Source organism: Convolutriloba macropyga, chromosome 5 (assembly GCF_964194025.1).
Source record: "Convolutriloba macropyga chromosome 5, txConMacr16.3, whole genome shotgun sequence".
Classification (NCBI taxonomy): domain Eukaryota; kingdom Metazoa; phylum Xenacoelomorpha; order Acoela; family Convolutidae; genus Convolutriloba; species Convolutriloba macropyga.
The window spans coordinates 65,996,054-66,019,535 of NC_134472.1; the positions used below are offsets into that span (position 1 = coordinate 65,996,054).

The 23,482-nt window shown below is 34.6% G+C and overlaps 1 long non-coding RNA gene across 1 annotated transcript in view; it reads right to left on the reverse strand.

The window, feature by feature from the left end:
* Positions 1-1,637: 1,637 nt before the first annotated feature.
* Positions 1,638-23,482, reverse strand: part of LOC142340171 (uncharacterized) — a 38,088-nt gene continuing 16,243 nt past the window's right edge. The window contains exon 2 of the long non-coding RNA XR_012759057.1: positions 1,638-2,104. This is a non-coding gene — a long non-coding RNA (uncharacterized LOC142340171). The remainder of the gene's footprint in view (positions 2,105-23,482) is intronic.

The window sequence follows — 23,482 nt, forward strand, 5'->3', positions numbered from 1 at the left end:
AAATTTTTATCGAGATGTTTACCGCGACATTCGCATGAACCTCTTAAGTTGAACAAATTCAGATTATTTGTTGTATCATTGCTGGCTCCAAAGCAATTGATTTCACATTTGTATTCATTCAAAGTAAGCTTATTTAGGGATAGCTATTGGGATACTTCTTCAACATTTTTCTCTAAGACAAATCCATATTTCTTACAGGAACAAAATAGACTGATATCATTGGCAAAAAAATCAGATTTGCAGTCCGTCATGGCATTAGGCAGATCATTGACGTACAGAATGAATAAAATGGGCCCAAAATTGAGCCCGGCAGCACTCCACAGGTTATCGATTTCTTCACTGCTTTCGGGTTATCCCATAGAATATATTGTTTTGGACATCCAGATTGCTTTTAATGAGATTGTTAATTTTACCACGAAAACCTTTCAAGTTTATTGAAGAGAATTTGAAGATCTTTTGTGTCGAAACTTTTCTTTAAATCAAGCAGGTATAAATGTCCAGATACTTTGCTCTCCATTACTGTCCGAGTTTCTTCTGTCAGCTCTTTGACCGCGTCAACAAAATTCAAACTCGGCTGAAAACTAAATTTATATGTGTTAAAAATGCCATGCTTTTCAATGAAACTTAATAATCTTGTGTACATAATTCTTTCAAAAATTTTGCTAAATGTACTTACCAAACTTATAGGTCGATAGGTTTCTGTCAGAGAAAAGTCACTACTTATATGAATATCAACGACGTTTGCCAATCTCCAAAAAGTATGAAAATTATTTTTTTAATGCATTGGTTAAATACATCACATAAAGGCTTTGTGGGAACGAGATCTGAATTTTTGCAAACTTTATAACTTATATTGCCATCATCAGCTGACATTTGGTTTGGTAAGTTTTTTTTATCATGTTCTTAACCTCATCAAGTGCTGTATGGGATAAAAACGAATTTTGGGGCCGAAAAAGGAATAGATGTTGTTGCAGGAAACTGTGCTGCCAAAGATGGTCCCACTTTTGCAAAGAAGTCTTTCAGCTTGTCTGCATTTTTTGGCTTTTCCCTTAATTATCATCAGAGCAGAACTCGTTATAGAGTCTGAAAATTGATTTAATGAATGGGTTTCTGCCTAATATCAAACTATGATATTTTTTGGTTCGCCTTGCATTGTTTCGATGTTGCATCGTTTTTTTTGGGGTGGGATTCTTTAGGCAACGCTGATAATACTTGTTTTGAAAATGAAAAGTTTTTGAAATGTTATATCTGAGCATGCTACTTTCTTGTGTGATATGGAATGTTTATTATGTATTTTATATATATATATATATATATATATATATATATATATGAAAATTGCCAAAAATTAAGATCCTTTTCCGTTAATGCCCTCCGGTTTAGTGGGTGCATAATATTATTTGCACCCCAAACTGTTTGTCATTTTTTAACATAATCTACTATGTAATATGGCACGTGCTGTTAGAGCACTAGGAGAAGGGATGAAACAGAGACGAACTAAATTCAGAGATCAAAATATGTAACTCATGTATGGCAATTGTCACTGGGTAATAAGTTTTCGACAGATTTTCTCTAATGCTTTAAGTTCATTTATTTCAACTATTTATACAATTACTTACTTCCGCTAACAAATAAAACTGTTTTCAAAAAATATGATTTTCAGAATGATCCCACGCATACATTATTGAAGCCGTCACCTTGACTCATAAAAAAGTTATGAGAGAAAACGATCAACCTGAATTGTAAGGAAGCAATCTCTTTTCTTTTCACAGTTTATTGCGTAACTGACAGGTGACATTACATAGCTGCCAATTGACATTACATAACTATGCCAAGTGACATTACATGACTCTGCCAAGTGACATTATGCAAGAATTCTTTGCTGCAGGAAATCTCTTTCCTCCTCCTCTTCGTCATCATAATCCGGCGATGGTACAAAATCACATAAGCTGAAAAGTGGGCAGAAAACATCGGGCACGAGAGCGCCAAGGAAAATATTAATTATCGTCTCTCCATCTTCACCCGCAAATTTTAGACAGACCATTTTGAGGGTTTCCTTGTTGATTTTTTCGCACTTATTTTTAAGTTGTCTCAGTCCGATAGTCTTGGTGGATATTTATCTTTCCCCTGTGAACAAATAAATATTCCAACTCAACATCAAGTATCAATCACATTCCCATCCTTTTGTTGACGTTTTCATATTGCCAATTCGTGGCCAGACTTCCCTCGTCGAGACCTGGAATTTATGAAAAGACCTATTAACTCCAGGTAGAGGGGTAAATATTGAATTAAATTACACGGTCGAGGCCCTATATGTAAATCCGAGTATAATTTTTTCAATAAGTCCTGCCAAATTCTTTTAATATGCAAAAATGAGGCAAACTAAAAAGTTCCGACAATATCTGGGTTCGATCTCGTGACCTTCTCCAATCTTACCCAACGCTTAACGAATTGCGCTACATGTACTTAACCTTGAAGGAATTTTAAAACAATTCATCGCGAGCGTAATTCCAGGACATGTTTTATTGTCCAGCCAAAATCCAGATCACCTATTGCGGCTGAGCTTAACAACTCAGAAATCAAATTGAAAAGCGCTCCAAGGTCATTTCAAGCAGTTCAGCTTAGAATAGCATGACAAGCGAAATTTAGTTCTACATTCTGTCGGAGCCATACAGATATGTTCACTTTGTTCAACATTTATATTTAGCAACTATTATTAGTATACAATCGTCATTTATGAAGTGAAACTCAAACTCGAACTACCTCAACCACCAGCAAAACAATACTACGACTTAACAGTAGTGCATCAGATTCTTTGCGATTGGATTGCGAATCAACCTGTTATTGACACAGAATATCCGACAAAACTTCGACATGGTTAACAAATTTCCCATGACATCAAATTTACACTGAAAAAGTGACCTTATGGAAAAGTGTTCACATTTTGTTGACATTGTTATCGACAACCAATCAACAGTTGAATTTGACATGTAAATCCACGTGACTAGCAGCATAAAAGGAGCTTGAAAAACTACCAAAAATCAGTTGAAATTTGCAATTTTGGTAATATTAAACTGACATACAGTGCGTATTGAAGCACACTTTCTTGAGCTGTAAAAAATTTGTTATCGTGTCTGGTTTCTGTGGATCATATTAGTGATTGTACAGTTTTAACTTTACTTAGACCTTTGAAAACAGAATTAACTTTGATATTCTCAAAACTTTCTTTCTGAGGAACGAAGTTCCTAAGTAGGAGAAACTTTGTGCAATGCATAAAGTTAGTTTCTCTTACTGGTTTTAACAAAAACTACTCTAGTTCAACATTGGTGTTTTTGAAACCAATAGAGAGACTTGCTAACTTTGAATTCTAAAAAAATTTATTATTATCAGATTTGCAACTGGTAAGACAGCCCGTTTTAAAACTGCTTACTGCAGCAGGTTGAAACTTTGCATAAGTGTAGCCAGGTTATAGGGCAACATTTTGGAGTAGCGGGAATTCCTATATTTGGTTTATAAGTTGAGTTATTATCAAAAACTCAACAAAATTTGATTGTTTCAATATGAATTATTTTGCTATTCTGAGAGAAACAACTTTGTTATTCAGCAAAGCTGAGCAATTAGTTATCAAGAGTGATAGAGCAACAAGTAATGCAACGGTATTCTAGAGTATAGCGGATAATACAGCTCACAAAAGTTAACGGCAAAAACACAATATCCGGACAGATTTGAAACCGCTGAAACGAACTGGGCGGTGTAAAGTTTTCCTTGACTTTGATAGGAGAGCAGCCGTTACAATTAGTCCGCCGACCCGGACAGTGGTAGGCAAACTGCTGTCCAATCTGATGAAGAGAGTACCGAAGGCACCCCCCAAAGAAAATCAAACGAATCAACAGCGCAACGCCAGTGAGACAGAGCGAAAGGTGCAATTCACAAAACACGTTGAAGAGTAAACCTCGTTTAAACGGAACAAGCAAAGCAAAAGGCCACCAGGCAATCCAAGCACAATCAGCAAAGAGGAGCTTCAATCAACAGCTCAAAGGTACGACAAGAAGTTCCAAGCTTTATTGGAAGAAGTCAACACTAAAACAGGGATTGGCTACAAAATAATTGAAGATTCAGATCGACCCAACAAACTAAAGGTCCTCTACCAACAGACTGTTCACCTTCTAGAGGAAGAAATACCCAAGCAACTTCAGCGATGAAAGAAGCTTGTGCCCTATTAAGCTAATTTTGTTGATGAACATCTGAAAGAAGCAAGGAAGTGCAAAGCAAGTTTAGACTATCATTGGCTTGCATATATAAGCAAAGGCACGCAAAAAGCAATGAATGCAGAGCAAAGGAATACAAGTGAAGCAGTGAACGACAGCTAGAGCAATAACAACTACCCAACGGACAGCCTAGTTGCTCAAACAGTGCAAAATGGAGCAACAGCAAGCGGCCAAGAGACGGAGAATATTTCGGAAACATCTTCAGCAAGGCAAAAGCGAGCGGAAAAGATGAAGAAATTCGATATCGAGTTCGTAACCAAGATGCGACTGGAACAAGCACGGTTCAAGAGGAGGAGGCTAGAGCTGGAAATGCAAATGAAGGAACTAGAAACCAAGCACCAACTACTGGAGGAAGAGCGCGAGCTAGAGCGCAAAGTGAAGAGAACAGCATTAGAGAACGATGGTGCTCGTTCTCAATCAACTGGTGCTCGAGACAAATCGCCTGGACCCCAAAGATTGGACGCCAAAGGAGAGATGTCTCAGACTGGGCCAGCAGGATCGACAACCTTCTAACACCAGAACGATCAACAGCTCGCTTCGAAGTAACCACTGAAGTGGACAGGCATAATCACTTCTCACGATATCGCAGTTCAGGGGACCGATCCTCAAGTGTTAAAGACCGAGACGTTTCCCCTAGACGTGGTCTACTACGATACAACACTGCATACCCAGGTAGCAGTAACCTACCAAAGCTGAAGTTGAACAACTTCGACGGAAACCCTCTCGAACGGCCGGAGTGGTCTAGTTTGTTCATTGCTACAGTGGATCAACGACCAATACCAGACTCAGAGAAGATGAGTCATCTGAAGACTGTACTGACAGGCAGGTCAAGGTCAGCAATCTCAGGAATGGGCTATTGTGGACAGTTCTATGGTGCTGCATGGAGTACTCTGGAGAGGAAATTTGGAAGACCTCATGTGATCATTGATGCACAACTGGAGAGTCTTCGCAAAGCAAGTCAGGTGAAACCTCACAACTCAACAGGTCTGATCAGTTTCTCAGTTGTTGTTTCGAACTTTGTGGAAATGCTCAAAGATCACAAGCAGATTGGTGATCTGCAATCAAGCTCTACACTGTATTTGGCAGTAGATAAACTACCCCAAGTTCTCAAAGAGAAGTGGTGGTTCTATGTTGATGATACAGATGAAGATTGGCCTGATCTGATTATGTTTGAAAAGTGGCTATCTAAGATAGCATTCGTGCACGAAGGGTTTTCAGCTTTCAAGGGAGAGCGAAGAGAAGAAGACCGATGAAGAACAAATAGAGACAAACGGTTCTCGAAAACATCGAACTTCAGTGCAAGTTCGAACGTGAAAGAAACGAAGCAAACGCAAAGTGATCACTGTCCGCTAGCTGATGGCGCTCATAAAATATGGAGCTGTCCAATATTCAGAAACATGAGTGTGAATGATCGGTACGCAGCAGTGAGGAAGCAACGCTTATGTTACGGATGTCTAGGGAAAGGACATGCAATCAAAGATTGTAAAGTCAATGCGTGCGGCATCAATGGATGCATCAAGAACACAACCGATTGCTACACTCAGTAAACCAGATGGACGTGGGCAATCATGCAATCAACGTAAGCGCAGCAACAATCAACCAGAGTAGCGAAGTTAATAGCTTTCTTCAGATAGTTCCTGTCACAATACAGAGCGGTGGCAACAGGCTGAACACATATGCTTTTCTCGACAGTGGATCAACGGTTTCATTCATCGATCAAAGTGTGCAAGAGAAGTTACGAGCCCAAGGCACCGATGTGACGCTCAACATAGCTGGCATACACGGAAAAAAGGGTCTGAAGACAGAAAGGGTTCCTCTAAAAAGAAAAGGACTACATTCAAAGGTGCATTCAATCGAAGCGTTTCCACACCCGTTAATCTTCTTGGGAAACACAAACTACAACTACAGCAAAGCTTCAATCACTTGAGTGTTCTAACCAACAAAAGCTTCAACTTGATGGAAGTTGGCATCATCCTTGGTCAAGATGCTTATGAGCTACAACGCTCATTGGACTATAAGATAGGAACACGAAGTGAACATTTCACCGTTTTAACAGAGCTAGGATGGGTGGTCAGAGGACCCATGACGGGCAAAAGAAGACAAAATGTTTGTCAATTTGCCTTCACTGAAGATGTGAAAGTGGCTGAGAATATCCAAACCTGGTGGGACGTAGAAACCTATGCTTCCAAAATCAACGTCGTCAGTCAGTCAAAGAAGGAACTGCAGGTACAGAAGAAGCTAGATAGTACGACAAAGTTCACAGGCGAGCGGTACGAAGTGGGAATTGTGTGGAGTGAACCAGAGCCAAACCTACCAAACAACTACAGCTCAGCCTTGGGTCAGCTTTACTCACTGGAGCGAAGATTCCAAAGGGACCCAAAAATGAACAGTTTGTATCAACAGTCAATAGATACAGATGTAGAAAAAAGATTCGTAAAGATGTTGGACGAGTCCGAAATGAAAGGCACCTTCGGGAAGGAATGGTGTTTGCCACACCATCCAGTGCTAAACCAGAACAAGCCTGGCAAAGTAAGACGTGTCTGCAATGCCGCATCAAAGTACAAAGACATATGCCTAAATGATAAGCTAATAGCAGGACCTGATCTGCTACATGGTTTGATTGGAACAATTTTCAGATTCCGTGAAGGAACAATAGCCCTAACAGCTGAATCGATGTTTCTACAAGTACAAGTTCCCGAACAGGATAGAAGTTGCTTGAGGTTCTTATGGCGTCCAAGAACTAACGAACCTGTTTGGATATACGAATATTAGCGTCACGTATTTGGAGCCAAAAGTTCTCCAACTTGCGCAAACTATGCTTTCAAGCGAGTGGGACTGGACAACGAAGAAGAGTATCCAATAGCAATAAAGGCAATACAAAACAACTTCTACATGGACGATTTCATCAAATCAGTAGAAACCGCGGAAGAAGCAATTGAAATCTTCAGTCAACTACACCCTCTTCTCTCACAACATGGAATAGAATTGAAGAAGTTGATAAGCAACAACGATGCAGTTACCAAAGCAATCCCAGAAGACTTCCGGTCAATCAGCAACACGAAGCAAGTCGAAGTGGAACCCAGTACGGAGGGATCCTCAGTGCTAGGACTACAATGGATCGTTACTGATGATAGCCTTCAAGTGTGTAGAGGTACCAACAAGGAAGTGGAAACCCCTATAACCCAGAGGTGAAGCCTAGTGAAGAAGAAGAATTTCTGGGATGGAATGAACAACTTCCAATGGTGGCTGAAACAAGCATCGATAGAAGGTACTTCAACAAAGAGAGGCATAAAACTGAACTTCATGTGTTTGCTGACCCATCTGAGGACACGATGTGTGCAGTGACCTATCTACGTTCACAACCAAAGAATGCTAAGCTGACTTAGCATTTGTCATTGGGAAATGCAGAGTGGCACCGATGAGGCATCTTTCAATACCGCGATTGGAATTGCAAGCGTCAGTCATGGCAGTGAGGTTGAAAGAACTGATAGTCAAGGAACATGAAATGAAGATCAATAGTTGCAGTTTTTGGTCGGACTCAACTACAGTATTGCAGTGGATACACAGTTCCCATCGCAAGCAACAAGTGTTTGTGGCCAATCGAGTGGCTGAGATACTAGATAAAACTGATATTTCACAGTGGAAACATGTGAGCGGTATCAACAACCCAGCGGACTTTGGCACCAGAGCAATCAAAATTGAAGAACTCATGAGAAGTGAGTGGCTCACTGGGCCAGCCCGGTTGAAGCGACCAGAAAGTGAATGGCCAGAGCAAGTGAACCTAATCTTTGCATCAGATTAAGAGAATATACCCTCATCAGTCTTCATGATACAGGCTGAAGAAAAGAAAGCTGTTATTCAGTGGGAACGATTCAGTAATTTTAACAGACTAGTACATACAGTGATATACATACAGCGAGCACTGAACAAACACAAACTAGCAACACCCGTAGTCAGCATTGAAGAAAGAGAAAAAGCAAAAGCAACAATCTTCAAGTTACTACAGCAAGAACATTTTGGTGAAGAGATGAAATCTCTCAAAGCTGAAAAGGAAATTCGAAAAAGCAGCAAAATCCTACAATTCTCCCCTTTCGTAGGTGAAGAAGGGCTTATTCGAGCCAACGGCAGAATAGGCAAAAGTACTTTAATGCAAAACATCCAATTATTTTTCTACATTGGAAACATCATACGGTTGAATTTTTCTTGCGAAACGAGCACAAAGACAATCAACACGAGGGCACTGAGCATGTAAGAAACATTGTTCAGCAGAAGATTTGGATCTTTGGCATACGGAACGCTCTAAGATCAATCAAGAACAAGTTCGTTACCTGTAGAAAGGGCAGAGCAGAAACGATAGCACCAGTAATGGCAGATCTACCCGAAGAGCGGTTAGATGCTTCAACAGCCTTTACAAATGTTGGAGTTGACTACTTTGGCCCTTTCATTGTGAAAATTGGGCGAAGAAACGAAAAGCGACGGTGTTGTCTCTTTACATGTCTAACTATGAGAGCGGTGCATATAGAAGTGGTAACCAAGTTAGACACAGATAGTTGTCTCAATGCAATAATGAGATTTACTGCTCGAAGAGGCAAACCAATTACAAACATCAGTGACAACGGGACAAACTTTGTTGGAGCTGAGAGCGAGTTTGCAGAGTACGTTGCGGCATGGAACAAAGAAGGGATCGAAGAACATCTAGTTCAACGAGGAATCAGATGCAAATTCAACCCACCCGCAGCACCTCACTTCGGAGGAGTATGGGAGCGGTTGGTGAGAAGTTGAAAGAAAGCAATGTATGCAGTGTTGGGGAACAGATCAGTCACCGAGGACGTTCTTTCAACAACGATGTGTATTGTTGAGCAGACTTTGAACGCAAGACCGTTGACTCCAGCCAGTTCTGATGTTAATGACTTAGAAGCAATGACAACCAACTACTTCTTGCTTGGCAACAGGAACGTTTGCCTATCCTATCTACCATGCGCAGAGGAATTTGTGGATCATCGAAAGCTCTTCCGACAAACTCAAGCACATGCAAATCTTATATGGGACAGATTTTGTAAAGAATATCTGCCAGCTCTGAATAATCGGCCAAAATGGCGATCTACGGCGAACGAAACCCTTAAAGAAGGCGATCTCGTTTGGTTGATCAAAGATAGCAATAAGCATGGATATTACAACTTATCTTGAGTTACGGAGACCATCGATGGGTCTGACGGTGTGATTCGATCAGCGATAGTTCGAACGAACGACGGAGTGTACAAGAGACCAGTAGTGAAGCTCGCCCCAGTACTACCAGGAAAAGATGTTTTCGCGATGGAAAACAGGGCCGGCGATTTTGCGGCTGAGCTTAACAAGTCAGAAATTAAATTGAATTGCGCTCCGAGGCCATTTCGAGCAGTTCAGCTTAGAAAAGCATGACAAGCAAAATTTAGTTCTACATTCTGTCGGAACCATACAGATATGTTCACTTTGTTCAACATTTATTTTTAGCAACTATTATTAGTATACAATCGTCATTTATGAAGTGAAACTCAAACTCGAACTACCTCAACCACCAGCAAAACAATACTACGACTTAACAGTAGTGCATCAGATTCTTTGCGATTGGATTGCGAATCAACCTGTTATTGAAACAGAATATTCGACAAAACTTCGACATGGTTAACAAATTTCCCATGACATCAAATTTACACTGAAAAAGTGACCTTATGGAAAAGTGTTCACATTTTGTTGACATTGTTATCGACAACCAATCAACAGCTGAATTTGACATGTAAATCCACGTGACTAGCACCATAAAAGGAGCTTGAAAAACTACCAAAAATCAGTTGAAATTTGCAATTTTGGTAATATTAAACTGACATACAGTGCGTATTGAAGCATACTTTCTTGAGCTGTAAAAAATTTGTTATCGTGTCTGGTTTCTGTGGATCATATTAGTGATTGTACAGTTTTAACTTTACTTAGACCTTTGAAAACAGAATTAACTTTGATATTCTCAAAACTTTCTTTCTGAGGAACGAAATTCCCAAGTAAGAGAAACTTTGTGCAAAGCATAAAGTCAGTTTCTTTTACTGGTTTTAACGAAGCCTACTCTAGTTCAACATTGGTGTTATTGAAACCAATAGAGAGAGACTTGCTAACTTTGAATTCTAAAAATTTTATTATTATCAGATTTGCAACTGATAAGACAGCCCGTTTTACAACTGCTAACTGCAGCAGGTTGAAACTTTGCATAGTTATAGCCAAGTTATAGGGCTACAATTTGTAGGAACGGGAATTCCCATATTTGGTTTATAAATTATCTGAGTTATTATTCATTTTGAATTATTTTGCTATTCTGAGAGAAACAACTTTGTTATTCAGCAAAGCTGAGCAATTAGTTATCAAGAGTGATAGAGCAACAAGTAATGCAACGGTATTCTACAGTATAGCGGATAATACAGTTCACAAAAGTTAACGGCAAAAACACAATATCCGGACAGATTTGAGACCGCTGAAACGAACTGGGCGGTGTAAAGTATTCCTTGACCTTGATAGGAGAGCAGCCGTTAGTTACATCACCTTTATTGTCCAGCCAAATTCCAGAATACCTTTATTGTCCAGCCAAATTTCAGGACGTATGTTTTAGTTCCAGCCAAATTCTAGAACTGTTGTTTTAGTTCCAGCCAAATTCTAGGACTGTTGTTTTAGTTCCAGCCAAATTCTAGGACATCACATTGGGTCCAGATTCTTTTCAAATTCTTTTCATACCCAATATCTCTCGAGGACAGTCTTTTCATACCTTAAATCTGGCGAGGACGGTCTTTTAATAATTCCACGTCTCGACTAGGATTAGATGTAGACTTGCTGCAACGACGCGCAAAGATCACAGTCTGAATTAGTACTGATAATTCAACTTTCAATTAGGCTTGCACAGAACTGAAATTGACTTGGCATTGGGCTCCAGTGCTGTTTCAGTGAACTAGCATACAATGGACCAAAACTGTATCAGACCTCTGATTATGCCATTGTTGAAAAGCAGCACGTCCTGAATCGTGTCTTCAGTCTTCGTCATTCTTTCTATGTGCCAAGTGGTCGCAGTTTTGAAACAAAGATAAAAAACTGAGACTTAGAAAACATGAGGTGAAGAATTCCTTACCCTATTCTGAATATGAAATTATTGAAAGACCGTCCTCGACAAATTCATGGGATAAAAATACTGTTCTCAACAGTCTTTTAGTATAAAAGAAATTGTCTGGACTTTGCATGATGTCTTCAACATTGGCCGGAACTAAAACAACCGTCCTCTTCCTTATTTGGCTAGACAATAAAACGTGTCATGGAATTCGACTGGATCAATTTCAGTTGTTTTGGAAATTGAGTGGACAATGAACGAAAGATGACACCAGGTTTATGAAAAAAAATTGGATGGACTCAGGAGTAAATAAAAGAATTCAGCTGGAACCATGAAGAGATAGTGCTCAACCAAAATATTTTACAAAAAGAGTTTGGCTGGACTAAGGAAAAGAATGGGCCTCAACTTCAACTAGGTTCCTCTATCGGGTAATTTTATTCAGTTTTTGTCTCCCCACTTGGAATTATTAGGTCGTCTCATAATTCCCAGGTCTTCACTAGGATAATTCTTTACAAAACGGAAGAGATCTCCAACTCAGCCCCCTCAAATTTCAATTATGGTTTGGTTAATAAAGCAAAAATTGAAAATTTTAGAATGTGTTTATTAAAATTAAACAGTTACAACTATTAAAGTTTCCTAACAAAAATCAGTTTAATGGTAAATTGTTTTTAAATTTGAAGGTATTTTAATCATTTTAACAACAGCCCACTAATATACAAAAATCAACCAAGATTATCATGTCTTCGGAAAACGATAGATAAATTACCAATACAAACAAAAATTCCTTCCTCTTGTGCATAGATCAAGATTTTTTATGGTCAAGTTACGATTTATATCAGAGTCTCAAATGCTTGGCAATACTAATCTAAGACCAGCTGAGTCCTAATCAAGAGTTGACACGTCTGAGCAAGTCATCAGTCTTGAAAACTGAGATCAGTCCTGAGTCACCAACCACCAACCAATGGGGTACATTAGACTGAAGAAGAACAAAAAACGATAGCTGCTCCTCCCACCATACGTTTTAAATAGTGCTGCTAGAACGTATAATCACCAAAAATTATTGTAAATACGTTCAATAAGAGCGATTTCATCCAAGAGAGTTTTATGAGATGATTCAAAACTTTCAAAACCTCCGAACAGAAAATAGAAAAAGCGTTTGCAGCTCTAAAAAAAATAAACAAGGCGACTCGGTAATGTTCAATTGCACATAAGGTTCCGACCCCGCTCATCCACAATTTTGGCATGATTGTCTACCAAATGAGGAACATAGAAAAACCAAGAAAATTCAAGTATTTTTTTAAAAATAGCTGTAACTCAGTGGTGGAGTGAATAATGGTGTATTAGGTTGATGAGATGTGCAAAAATTAAGAAAGCGAGTCAAGACGAACAGCAAAATGAAACAAGAACAAAAATTGTTTACATCAAAAACTTCATGTCCATTTTAAAAAACAAAATTTAATAACAAAGTCAAAAAAGCGTCAGTTAAAATTGGTATTAAACAAAAAAACCTTAATTCAGCAGAAAAGGCTGGGTGACAATTAGACAATAAAGAACAAAGACAGTAAAGTTGTAAATTTCGCTTATTTTCTTAAACAATTAATTTCAAAGTAATGAAAACCATTAGAAATCAACTAATATATCCCATAGGTGTACTATTACCAATTTTTCTATAGAGGAAATTAAGAACTGCCGGTATTCAATTTTTTCTGCGATTACAAAAAAAGAACAACCAGTAGACAACCAACAGAAAATCAATTGAAACTTGACAGAAAACGCTTTCGAAACCGTAAAGCCATACTATGGCAATCAAAATATGTTCGGTTCTACTTACTGCAACCACCGATAAAGTATTACGTAACCTCTCATTAATGAAGCTGGGTAACAAGAAGAAAAAATGAAAAAGAAATGCAAAATTAAGTAACACTTTAATTTTTTTTCGAATAAAATATTTCCAAAAACATAAACGCCATAAATTATAGAATGAAACAATTAAATAGGTTCATTTATTCTCCCAAAGTAAGCCCCTAAAAATCGAAATGGTCCAGAAAATGTCTTACGTCTACAAAAAGAACGTCAAACATGACAAAAATCAATAATTAATTTACTTTTTTCGCTGTCGAAGCCAGTAAATCCAACGAAAGCTTTAAAAACATTAGATTTTGAGAAACCAATCCCTCTTGAAACCTTTTTCTGACAACAATAATAACATATTTGGCTGGTACTTAACGAGACTAGATAACGATTAGACAAGAAAAGGAGCAAAATTGCGAAGTTACAAAGTGTCTCTTTTTAATTTATAAAACAATTGTTTTCAGAGTCATGAAAGCCGTCAGCTATCTACTAATATCAGAAAATCGGATCATCTTCCATGAAAAGCCAATGGAACCGGGTCATTGTTTTGGAATTTTTATGTGACTAAAAAAACAAAGTAAAGAGGACAGTTAAAGACAAAATTTAAGAAATGCAAATAAATTCTTCGAGAAAGTAATGTCGAAGCTGTTAAAATCATAATCTATACCTTCAAGGATTTTAGTTTTATCACTTGTGCTTTATTTTGAACACCAATAATGTGATATACGAATCGTTAATAACGAAATAAGGTGACAAAACAAAAATACGTTAAAAATGGGCAAATACATAAAAAATTTTTTTTTAAAATGTGAAGTCTAGTTAAATCAAAGACAGAAAAACGTAACTTAAGTTGTAAAACCGCAATAAGGATTGAATTTGATTTCTGATGAGAGAAGAAGCATTCTTTCATTGCTGACAGTAAGCTACAATTTGACCAAATAAAGAGAAAAATAGAGGCAAAGTTCAATAAGTCATTATTTATATAAAAGTCAAAAACTTTTAAAAGTCAAAACAACCGTAAGCTTTCAAGTAATCAACTAGAAAAAACAATGTGGAATTTTTGGGCATCCAATTGGATCTATCATTAGTGAGCTTTGTCTTGAAATGTTTTGTTAGTTAATTATTGTAGAAAAGATTGATTCTTTTAATAAAAATGACCGACTGATTACAATCCAATTTTTTTTTGATTATGCCAGTACAAGATTGATTTAAAACAAGCCCTGCTAACGTTGTTTGACCATTAGGAACACTTCATTGTTTGAATGTTCGAGATATTGGTACTTTTTTAATTAAAAACTCAATAATAGATGCTGCAATTTTGATAATCAACCAATAAATTTAGCACAAACGGCCATGTTTCAATTACAGAGAACTCTCAACGGAATTTGAAGTATAAAAAACCGTATTTTGAATCTAAAAAAATTCTGTTAGTTGTGTTTGGGACTGTATTTCCTGTAAATTTAATCAAACTGGACTAAATTAACCTCTTTCGTTTTTTTTAATGAAAAGGTCTTAATTTTGAAATATTTAGCCAGAGTTTTTGACAAAAAAGTGATAAAAATAGTCTATAATAAGATTTTTTGTCTTTTCAAATAAAAATTAACAAAATTTTCTCAAAAAAAACAAATTTTAGCGAAATTGGCGAAGTTTTAGTCAAAATTCCGGAGAAGGTGAACGAAATCTCACCGGAACTCCTTCTATTTTCTCAAAATTTAAACCTCGAAAACTTCCTGTAAAAAAACGAAAATTAAAATATCTTTTTAATTCCATATTCTAAGCTGGACAAGCTTTCTACCAGTCTCAAGTCTCTACGATGAATACATCGATCGGCCGAAAAACCCATTTGAGTATACAGTTCCTTCCCCCTCAAGAGGGGTCCGAACAATTACAGTTTTATTACATTTATGATCGGCAAATTTTTGCTACTCCTAAAAAATTGAGCTCGATGTATGAACATCTCAATGTTTGATTAATATTCCAATAAGATTTCAATTTCTCCAATAAAAACATGAAAAGTTTGAGAAACATTGTTTTGGGAATAACAAAGAGCATGGAAATGACAAAACCAATGAAACATTAAAAAACAGAGAAAATCCTTGCGACCAAAAAATGCCAGATTCGGAAAGAAGTTCTTTTAGATTATTCCAGGCTTTGAATACTGAAAAAAATCGGTTATCAAAATTTAAAATTTCATAGAAAACGTAAACAACAACAATCAAAGAAATTTCTTCCAATGAAAAAAAAACAATTTTTAAAATTTTTCTTTTAATAAATTAAGATTGTTCCTGCAAAATTGTAAAATCTTTCTGAAAAAATTAAAACATAATACATTGTATTCAATTTTGACGTATACTCAAAAAACCAAACAACTAATATAAAACTTCAGTCAAAAAGTGGTACGGACGGTGTTCTAATAGTTTCTTATATATATATATATGTATATACATACATAGTGTTGGTGTGTGTGTTTTGTTGTGTGTGTGTGTGTGTTATATATATATATATTATATATATATATATATATATATAATATATTATATATATATATATATATATATATATATATTTTATTCATTTTTGTATATATATATATATATATATTATATATATATATATATATATAAATATGTATTTATATATATATATATATATATATATATATATATATATATATATAGGTATATATATATATATATATATATATATATATATATATATATAATGTATATATACGTAAATAAGAAAGGATTAGAAACACCGTTCGCACCACTTTTTGACTGCAGCTTTTTTTTAGTTTTTTTTTGGTTTTGTGAGTAAACGGCAAAATTTTAAGTTTTTTCAGAATGGTTTACAATTTTTCAGGAACGACCTTAATTTGATAAGATAAAAATTTTTAAAATGTGTTTTGTTTTCATTGGGACAATTTATATTGATTCATGTTGTTTACGTTTTCTTCAAAATTTTAACTTTTGATAACCGATTTTTTTCAGATTTCGTCTCCTGGATTAATCTAAAAGAACTTCTATCCAAATCTGACAATTTTCGGTCGCAAGGACCTTCGTGTTTTTCGAAGTTAGGCGCAAAAACCCTAAATATAAAAATTGGACTCAAAGCCTTTAGGGGAATGCACATGCTGAGGTTCTTGCCATCACACCCGTCCAGACAATATCTAGTGTAATCAAGTCTATCCCCACAACAATAAGCCATCATCAGACCAAAGTTTTGAAGCATTAATGTCTAGACCTACTTTTAGGCAGATGCATCCAGACAATCAGCCATGGTCAGACCTCAGCTCGTTTTTTGATAAGTTGCTCCTTTCTAACTTGTTCTGTCGTAGACATTAGATTTTTTTGCAAAATTCTTTCACAAACCGAAAGCCTTTTTTGTATATTCGTTACAATATTAGCAAGAATTTTAGCTTTTTGAAAAAGAATTTTCTGTAGTATTTTTCTGCTATTTTTCCAGTATCCGCATGTATCCGTAAGCTGTGGGCCAGATGTGACAAATAATGAAAAAAAAACAGATTACTGTATAGTCAATGTTTTTTCGCAAAGGCGAGTCAGCAAGTTGATTGAGCTGTGGATAGTGATCGGAACAGCTTAGCGGTTCTCCGAGCTAGCTACTTGCTGTTTCTGAGCAATTAACAACAGTACCTTAAAATTATTTTTAAAAAGTCATTCCAATTCTTCGAAAAAATTAAATTGTTAGCTTGCCAGTGATCACATTCTAAATCACTAATGGTAGAATTATCGCTCGTTGATTACAATATAATTGGCAGGCTTTGACTAGTAAGGTTGTCCGAGTAACAAAAAAGAACATCAGTCCCGACCCCCAAGCTTTTTAATTGTCTGATTCATAACCAACCCCCACCTCAACCTAATTAAAATTGCGATTCAACTTTCTGAACAGCACTCAGTTAGTAATGTGTATATGGGTACCTCCGCAGCATAGAGCCAGCGAGACGGTACCCATATACACATTACTCTAATTCCCTTTATATATCCACTACTCTACATTCACTTCTTTTATATTTTAAATCTATCATTTCTTGTCTCGTTAGTGCAATCCACTAGTACAGAGTTAAGCTGGTAATTGTCCATTATCAGACGGATAGTTCGGGTTCTATTCTCACTGACTCCAGTGAACGTATCCCAGATACTAGTATAAAACTAGTGAGAGCGTGTAAAAAGCACGTAAAACCAACTTGCAAAAATCTGTAAAGCCACTTTGTGGATTGTTGTAACAACTTTGTGGATAACTTGAACGAAAAAACCAGCTTAACTCTTTAACAAATTTTTTCAATTTTGCTATTTTTTTGCGAATCACTCTTAAGAGCGATTCACTGTTTTTGATGTTTTTTTATACTTTTTTTTCAAATTATCTATACTCATCATTTAATTTATATTTTCTTTTACTTTTTCTATATTTAACCCATTATTAATAAGAAATGATACGAAATTATAATATTTACACGAAGGACCTTCGGTCTTGTTACACCAACAACTTTCCTCTGTTTGGACAATAACTAAAGGACTTAGAGCTCTAGGACTCTGTCTTTTATCTATTAAGCTTCTACTAAATCCACTAGTTAATTCTACATCTGGATGTTGTTTCTTTACATGAGCCCGTATTCCATCATATCTCACAACAGAAAGCGATTCACTGTTTTTGATGTTTTCTTATACTTTTTTTTCAAATTATCTATACTCATCAATTAATTTATATTTTCTTTTACTTTTTCTATATTTAACCCATTATTAATAAGAAATGATACCAAAATTATAATATTTACACGAAGGACCTTCGGTCTTGTTCACCAACAACTTTCCTCTGTTTGGACAATAACTAAAGGACTTAGAGCTCTAGGACTTTCTCTTTTATCTATTAAGCTTCTACTAAATCCACTAGTTAATTCTACATCTGGATGTTGTTTCTTTACATGAGCCCGTATTCCATCATATCTCACAACAGAAATACAATATGGACAATTAACTTTAGCTGAAGTACAACTTCTACAAGTATAATTACTCTCATCAAAATCAGTTAGTGGTTTTACATAATTAGATTTATTACAACTTCTAATTGAGACTTCTGGGCTAAGGTTAAGGTTAAGGTTAGGGTAAGGGTTAAGGTTAGGGTTAGGGTTAGGGATAGGAGTCATAGATAGAACTAGAACGAGAACCAGAACTAGAACTAGAGCTAGAATTAGAACTAGAACTAGAACTAGAGCTAGAACTAGATTCATTTTTTAAAGAACAGCCCCATGGAGAAAAATTATTAGCACAAATACCACTTAGTATTATATTATCACTCATACATTTATCAGTTTTATCTTTACAGCATGATTCATAAAGATTTTTTAAAACAGCAATGTTTCCATATTTATAAATACACTCTAAACATTTTAAAAGCATTTATAATAGGGTAAACTTTAATATTTACCTAATCATTTCGCGGGGTAATATTTAGCCATCATTTCAATTAAATCTTTAGTATTATCTTTAGATGTGATACACTCTGCTGAATATTTATTTCCTAACGTATTGAGTGTATTAGTTTTACATCTCTTATCCAAAATCAATTCAAGGTTTAATTCTTTTTTATCTCTAACAAAATTTATAATCTCTTCTCTAAATTCTTCATTATCTCCATATAGTCTGATTAAAAATTTCCCCCCTTCTATTTAAAGTCCCATCCTCGTCGTTTATATATTCTTCTTGTATTGCATTTCGTAGATCAGTGAAACTGCTTCGCAGATTGGGCTTTGCCCATGTTTCACTATCAGCAAAGCTACTTGGCTTGCCACGGACTTCGTCCGTTCGCAGATCATTATCCAACTCTTCTCCATATCCAACATTAACCAATGTATTTACTCTACTCAACATTGTGCTTGCTCCCATTGCTACACTCCCCCCATTTTTTGATATTATATCAGGATAAATATAACTAAGTATAATTAAACCTGAGCCTATAATTCCACCAATAGTTGATAAACTATTTATACCCTTTCCCATAATCATTTCTTTAGTTAAAACATCATTCTGTATTTTAATATTATTTAATCTAAGAAGTTTATTAAAATAGAATATATAGTTATCGTGATTAATAACATTTCTATCTGTTGCATTTATCATGAGTGGTTTCATATATGCTATAATTTTATTTATATCTTCTCTTTCTAATTCATCTTTTAAACTAAGAGCTTTTCAATCATTGGAACCAACTCTTGAATCATATATCATTGTTCTATTACTATTAATATTAATAAAAGTATTTTTCTTCTTATAATATTTAATTATACCATAACGAAGTTCATCTGACATTCCATCTGTACGATTATAATGGTTGCTATTTAACTCACTAATTATTTTTACTAAAGTCATGTTCACATTTATATATCTCATTAAAGTTTTTAAATAGATCAGGTTCATTATAAGTTGTTAAATAAGTAGTATCCCAAGTTATTCTTGCTGTATTAATTAATTGAGCTGGTTTATGACACATTACAATCATTTGAATATTATATGTCTACCTTCAGTAAAATAATAAGCTATATCCTTCTTTAACCTATCACCCATATCATCAAGTACTATTACACAATTTTAGAATTATGCATATTATTTTTTGTGATCATGTTTATATCACATTTATTAAACCCAGTACAAAATTTATTAGACTCAGGATCTATCCAGTCTCTATCATCTTTACACACTATAACTATATTTTTAGCTTGGTGTTGGTTTTGGTTTTGTTTTTGGTTTTTATTCTTGGTTTTGGTTTTGATCAGTGAACGAACTTTGTTCGTGGTTTACCAAACTGCTTGGCTTGCCACGGACTTCGTCCGTTCTCAGATCTTGATTTTGGACTGAGTATAATTTTAAATATTGTCTAATAAAATATGTTTTACCTGTTCCAGTTCCACCATAAACAATAGTATGTAATGGTGACTTTTCATATTCAAATCTAACTAGACTCCTAGGTATAAATCCACCAAAGCTTTCTTCTAGTTTTGTATATTTACGTGGTATTGAATCATATATTACATAACAATTTCCAATTATAATAATAAGAAAAAAAGTATACCGCCTTTATCCGTTTTTATATATAAAATTTATTAGATAAAAATGCTTATCCTAACTTTTGAGGAATTCAATAATATATTTAATATTGATAATAATGCTATTACTGATATTAGAGTAAAAGATATAGGAAAAGATATAAGTCTAACACCAATTGGAATAGTAATGAGAGATGAGACTCCAGATAATATCTGCGAAGCAGGTTCCCTGATTAATGAACCTAACTTCAACATTATTGTAAATTTATATCCAACTAAAGGTACACATTGGGTTTTAGTTATAAGAAGAGAAGGTGGTCCTGTGTATTACTTTGATAGTTTTGGTGTAGAAACCCCAGCAATATTTTTAGAAGAATATGTTGATCTAGGCTCTAATGAGAGAATACAACAATATGATGAATCTTATTGTGGGGCTTATTGTTTATATATGATCTATCTTATTGATAGAGGATTTAGAATTAAAAGTGCTTTGAATATTCTAGTTAATCAATATAAATATCCGGGAATATATGAAGAGTGTTTTTGTTTAGGTTGTAATATTAATGTTAATGTTAATGATAATGATAATGATAATGTTAATGTTAATGTTAATGATAATGATAACGTCATTGATAATGATAATGACAAGGATAATGCTAATGATAATGTTAATGATAATGTTAATGTTAAAGATAATGTTAATGTTAATGATAATGTTAATGATAATGATAATGTTAAGGATAAAGATAATGTTATTGATAATGTTAATGATAATGATAATGATAATGATATTGTTAATGATAATGATAATGATAAAGATAATGATAATGATGATAAAGATAATTTTATTTATCAGGGAACCTGCTTGGCAGATCTATTTGATGAAAAACATGGTGGAACATGGCAAGCCAAGCCCCATGGCGAAGCATGGATGAAATATCATCAAAATGGTAAACTTAATAACAATAGTCCTACTAACACTATCTCTATAAACATAATTGAAGATCTACAATCATGGCAAAATGATGATGATATAATTACTGAAGCCTTATTCCCAGATAATTTTAGATGTATAATATCTGGTCCTAGTCATTGTGGTAAGACATTCTTATTAAAAAAACTAATTCTAGCTAGTATATTTTTTGATAAGCTATACATCATTGGACCTACTGGTGATCAATACAATGAATTAGAAAGAATAAAACCAAAAGCAATTATAGAATTTTTTAAAGATATAAAAGATTTACCATCTCCTGATAAACTACCCAAAGACTTAAAGAAACTAATGATATTCGATGATGTTAGAGCCAAAGAACCAGTTATTAACGAATACATTTGTAGAGGTAGACATAATAACTGTAATATGATGTATCTCAATCAAAATTTATTCACAATAGATAAGCAGAAAGTTAGAGAGAATTGTAATCTATTTATTTTATTTGAACAAAGAGGTAAAGTCCTTATATCTATATATCAAGATTTCTTTAACAATGTTGAACTTAGTTATAATGATTTTGCTAATATATGTAATAAGGTATGGAAAGAGCCTTATAATTATATTGTCATTGATATAACTAAAAATAAAAATATTAATGGTAAACTAAGAATTAATTGGGATCGGAGAGTTTTGTAGTTTAGTTTAAGTTTAAGTTCATATCTACACCAGATCAACGAAGTTGCTGTGTTAACACAGATGGACCTTTCGTCAGCTGACTATGTCAGATCAACGAGGTTATTTCTGGTTACACCAGATCTGCGAAGCAGCTTCACTGATGGGGCTTCGCCCAACTAGTTACACTAGATGTAAAGTAAAACTTAATACATCATCATTAAAGTCTATAGGTCTTCCATGCTCACCTTTAATATGAAACTCTATATATTCTATTCTATCTTTAGTTATATTTTGATATAAGATATTAGTTGGTATAATATTTATTAGATAGCCTGGTGGTTCTGTTAGAGTAAAAATATATAGTATGTCTGTGTTATTCCCATTATCTTTAACACCAGATATCACATTAAAATGAATGTTAATAAAACTAAAACCCATAATATCAACAATTTTCTGAGATGTATATTTACCTTTCTTTGTAAACTGTTTTTCTAAATCCTAGTAATGGGGCCATTGAGTTTTCTATGTCAAAGTTAATTGCACCTTGTTTTACTTCCATTAAACTTTTCATTGTATTCTTATCAGATTCTATTATAATATTACCATTAGTTTCTTCTTTTATTAATTCTGCTATTTCGATTAATTCATATGCTCCTGGTATAATAGCTAAAATATTTTCTTCATATAAGAATTGATTGTTCCTTCTATTCACATTTAACACTAAATTTTTAACAGATAATCTAATTAAACCTAATTTTGTTGTATTAAGTATAGGTTCACTAAAGTTAAACTTTTCTGTTGGTTTTATCATTCTAAAGTTAAGTGTATGCTCTTCTTTAGTTTTAGTTAAAGCTTCATGTAAATTTTGTAGTTCCCTTAAAATTAAATTGTCTGTCATTTTTTATCTAATAAAAATGGATTTTAATTTGGATACAACTTATGGTTATAATAATGATATACACAAAAGTAAGATTATAAAATATAAACCAAATAACCTGGCAACAATGAATACAATCAAAACTAACATTGATATCATTCTCAATAGAGAAGAGAATCACTTAAATTTGCGTGATTCCTATCTAGAGATAGAGTTTGTTGTATCAGATGATGCTGGCGGTGTATTTGCTAATGATGCTAATATCAGATTAGTTAACTATAGTATGATGGAATTGTTTAGTTCAGTTAAACTTGAACCTAGTGGTGGTAGGACTATTGAATATATAGATCATTGTCATCCTAATCTATTGATGTATAAGTTATTAACTAGTACTGTTGATGAATATGAGAGTGGTTTTGTTAAAAATCAAGGCAATAGAGATAGTCAACTTAAAGGTGACCATATTGCTGCACAACGAGGTCATTTGTATATGATGATTAAGATGAGTGATCTATTTGGTTTCGTAAATGATTTAGAAAAGATTATATATGGTTTAGGATTTAAACTAATATTAAAAAGAAATAATAACTGTAGAGCTCTAAATAGAGTTAATGCTAATCCTGGTGCAGTTGGTAATGATGCTATTATAAAAATTAGAGATATATCATGGTGCGTACCTAGTGTTGATCCTAGTAATGAT